At 37.2% G+C, this 4530-nt stretch overlaps 1 non-coding gene across 1 annotated transcript; it reads right to left on the reverse strand.

The window, feature by feature from the left end:
* Window positions 1-2098: 2098 nt before the first annotated feature.
* On the reverse strand, window positions 2099-2214 carry LOC129648141 (small nucleolar RNA U13). Its single transcript, XR_008712724.1, has one exon. It is a non-coding gene; the product is annotated as a small nucleolar RNA U13 (small nucleolar RNA).
* Window positions 2215-4530: the final 2316 nt, after the last annotated feature.

A 4530-nucleotide genomic window follows, 5' to 3' on the forward strand; every position in this document is an offset into this window, starting at 1 on the left:
GCATGTAACTTGAAGGACAGAGGGTATTTTCAAGCATGTCTGGATACAGAGAATAAAAGACCTCACAAGGACTCTGGCTTATCCATTATGTTCTCTGTATTGCTATACCATGGTAAAATTCTCAGCTCTCCTCCACATGATGGAAAGATGGCTGCCTACACTTTTTAGCTTATACATCATCCTAAACACAATGTCAGTGTTGTTGGGGAATACTTTATTTCCAGTAGTTTCAACAAAAGTCCTAAATACAGGCTCTAGGACTCAGATTGCATCACCTGCTCACCTTTAAATTAACCCCTGGGATATGATGCTTTAGTTTCTCAAGCCTATGCCCCATGGCCATAGGGTTTGAAGCAACTTCACTCAAATCACATTAGAATATGCATGAGGAAAGATTGGTTTTGTCAGAAGACATGAAAATGAGTACTGTGCTTAGTTGTTCAGTTGTGTCTGATTCTTTGCTGGCCCATTGACTGTAGCCTGCCAGGCTCCTCTGTCCATGGGAATTCTCCAGGCAAGAATACTGAAGTGGGTTGCCATGCCTTCCTGCAGAGGATTTTCCCAACCTGGGGATCAAACCTAGGTCTCTCACATTGCAGGCAGATTCTTTACAATCTGAGCCATCAGTACTGGGCATGTTAAAAATGACAGATGCTCACTGCAGTGCGCTTGTTAAACAGACAGAAAAGTTTGAGGACCGTTTCCTTTCTGATTCTTCCTCTTTATTCCTCATAAGAAGTTGTTATGAATTATTTTCTACTAAGCTGACAGGAAGGAGTACACTCAAATAGTAGGTAGAATCACAATGTGGTACTAGATTTTGCATGGACATGTTTCTCTTCTATCTCTCTATCCAAGGGACAGAAATGCTAAGTGGTAGATCTGCTTTCAAAATGCAGAAAGATTTCTCAGGCTTCCTCTCAATTTCTCTCTAGTCCATTTTTCCTGTGCTAACTTAATTCACAATGGTAAGAGCCAAGCAAAGCTTTTGATGTTAAGGAGGGAAAGTCTGGGGAAAAGAGTGCAGTTTTTATTAGAATTAGTACTTAAGCTGGTAAAGAATCCACCTGCAATGCAGGAGACCTGGGTTCTATCCCTGGGTTGGGTAGACCCCCTGGAGAAGGGAAAGGCTACTCTTCTCCCAGTATTCTGGCCTGGAGAATTCCATGGACTGTATAATCCATGGGGTTGCAAAGAGTCAGACACGACTGAGCGACTTTCATTTTCAGTTCACTTTTTTCCTCATTTGCTTTGACCAGTGAATACTGTATGTGCTGCATCTAATCAGATGCTTACTGGCTGATGTGTTTGGCTTGTGGTTTTGGGCTCCTGTCATCTGTCATCAGAAGATCTTGCCTACATCTCAGAATGAAAGATATGTGGAACAGATATGAAACTGACTTGCAGACTGAAAAACAGCCACCCCAGTCAACTCCCAGACCCATATTCATTGTAAGGCTCTCACTGTAAGTCACTGGGGTTGTTGGGCTGTTTGTTAGGCAGATCTATCACCCCAAAGTGACTAAAACAACACATTATAGAAGCTGTCTACATTATGATTTATGCCAGAGACAAATCTAAGAAAAATGTTATTTTAAAACTTTAGAGCCAAGATTCAAATGGTCTCTTTTCAGAGTACTATTATAATATTAAAATAATTTTTTTTGAGTTAATATACACATTTATTGGTAAAGTAAGGGTTTTTTTTTTAATTTTATTTTATTTTTAAACTTTACATAACTGTATTAGTTTTGCCAACTAAGGTGGAGGGTTCAGGATGGGGAACACATGTATACCTGTGGCGGATTCATTTTGATATTTGGCAAAACTAAAATAATTTTTTTAAGTCTAAAAGCCAAAGTAAGATTAAATTAACTCAAGATTAAATTAAACACTCACTTATTTGTGTATTTCCTACATTTTGAAGTTGATATTGAAGTAAATGCAGGATTTTTAATAATACCCTTCCCTCCTTTTTTCCTCATATACTTCACACATCAAATATTATAGTCTCTGGAAACCCACACACTTCATCCTAATCTGTCTTTAATCCTTAATCTATACTCTGTTTCTTTTCTTTCTTTTTTTTTTTTTTTAACGTCAGACGGGTAATGTGCCAGTGTCCTAACAAGGTTTAGTGGGGAGGCACATGTCACGCAATAGAGTGAACATCCAATCATCACACTCTCTTTTCTTTCTTAATTGACAAAGTATCAAATAAAATGTTTTGGCAAACAAGGATCTCCCTGCAAAACTAGGTGGGAGATACTAAGCCAAATCAGACAAATCAGAATTCTCTTTCACAGGGAGAGAAAACTGATAGACTTTTTCCTATGTTATGCTTGGGAACTACTTGGGAAGAAGTGATTAGTCAGAGCCAGTATTTGGGTATATTTGCTCCCTCAATCCTGTTCATGTCAGTAGCCAAATGTCGTTTTAATATGAAAAATTTCATTTTATTCTCATTTTGTTTGTATGTCCTTGTATTTTATTGAATTTTTAATTCTGGAAGAAAGGTAGTTTTATTTCAAGAAATTAAATAGTCCAGATTTATAAAAAAGAAAATGTTCAGTTCAGTTCAGTTGCTCAGTTGTGTCCAACTCTTTGCTACCCCATGAATCGCAGCACGCCAGGCCTCCCTGTCCATCCATCACCAACTCCCGGAGTTCACTCAGACTCACATCCATCGAGTCAGTGATGCCATCCAGCCATCTCATCCTCTGTCGTCCCCTTCTCCTCCTGCCCCCAATCCCTCCCAGCATCAGAGTCTTTTCCAATGAGTCAACTCTTCTCATGAGGTGGCCAAAGTACTGGAGTTTCAGCTTTAGCATCATTCCTTCCAAAGAAATCCCAGGGCTGATCTCCTTTAGAATGGACTGGTTGGATCTCCTTGCAGTCCAAGGGACTCTCAAGAGTCTTCTCCAACACCACAGTTCAAAAGCATCAATTCTTCGGTGCTCAGCTTTCTTCACAGTCCAACTCTCATATCCATACATGACCATTGGAAAAACCATAGCCTTGACTAGAGGACCTTTGTTGGCAAAGTAATGTCTCTGCTTTTCAATATGCTATCTAGGTTGGTCATAACTTTCCTTCCAAGGAGTAAGCGTCTTTTAATTGTGTCTTTTAACTTCACACCTCCAGTTCCACTATCTCTGAAGTAATCGGGGCCCAGTGTTAAGAGTATGCATTTTGAAATATTTATCTATATAAATATCTCATGATTATCTACTTTTTTCCTATAGAAATGAACTCATAGACTTTCATCTAAGAAGTGCTTTCTTTTCTTCCATATAATAAATAAATGCCATTTATTTTACCATTATAGAGTAGAGCAAAGTTAATGGGGGAGGATGTGTAATCTTATAGGCAAGATAGAATGAATTATTTGAGTCAACTATATAATTTGCCATATGGTCTTTAGTAATGTGTGTGCTTATGTGCTTCTGTTGAGATCTTTGCTCTTTTGATTCTTTTCCTTTATTGCTTCAGAACTTCCTGATTCCTCAACAAATCTCTGGGACAAAATGATTGTATGCTGAACACAGGTCAGAAATATTGAGCAGAATAGGTAACTTATTTTGTGATATGCATTCAGAAATTTAGAAAAACTCAGCAATCACTTCAAATTCCTCTGAAATTGCTTGCTAACATTTCTTTGTCTTAAAGTAACTTTAAATAACACTGAGAGGGCTAACATACTGTCTCATTAGAATTTTACATATTATCTTTAATACTTTTGTCAAATTGTGCACGAGAGTAATTTTTATGTAGAAAAAATGAGTTAAACAGTAATCTCAAATTATATATTAAACTAACTAAAATCTAAAAATGCCTCAAGGAAGATTGAGTAAGTAAGGGCAAATTCAACTAAATTAACTTCATAAAAAGGGAGACATAAACAGATAATTTTACGTTGATATTTTGGAAAGCAAATACACTTCAATATGTTGTATCAGGCAAGGGCCTAAGGTACTTGAAATATTCAAATCATGCTTTATCCTTCAGCCTGAGAATAGATGGCAGAATAAGCCAAAATAGAGTATACTTTAATCTTTCAGATTCAGTCAAATTTCATGGTTGACAGAGCCAAATTTTGTGAGCCTTTCCCCTAGATGCAGGACTCTGGGAGTCACCACTTTCCTTTCCAAGAGAAAGAAAGCAGTTAAGTATAGCAAAAAGCAGAGCATCTGAGTTCCCGTTAGAATGTAGGTACATTTCAAAACAACCATTCTTTAACTGATGATTGTGAAACAGACCCCAGCAATGAATGTAAAATCATTCTTTGTGTCATAAAGTACTTGACAAATGAACCATCTTAAGAATATGCCTATTTTTTAAATAAAATAAAAAATGTTTAACTGTGATGAGATCCTGATTCTAAGCCAAAAAAAAAAAATTCTTGGAGAACGAACACCTTAGCTTATCTTAAGCAAAAACATTAGCTTTATGGATTTTTATTTCCCTTTGACCAGTTCCCCACAGCCTGGAAGTGCCACTGCAGAAAGATCTAAGTGGATCTAACTAACA

The sequence above is a fragment of the Bubalus kerabau genome, chromosome 3 (genome assembly GCF_029407905.1).
Source record: "Bubalus kerabau isolate K-KA32 ecotype Philippines breed swamp buffalo chromosome 3, PCC_UOA_SB_1v2, whole genome shotgun sequence".
NCBI classification, from domain to species: Eukaryota; Metazoa; Chordata; class Mammalia; order Artiodactyla; family Bovidae; genus Bubalus; species Bubalus kerabau.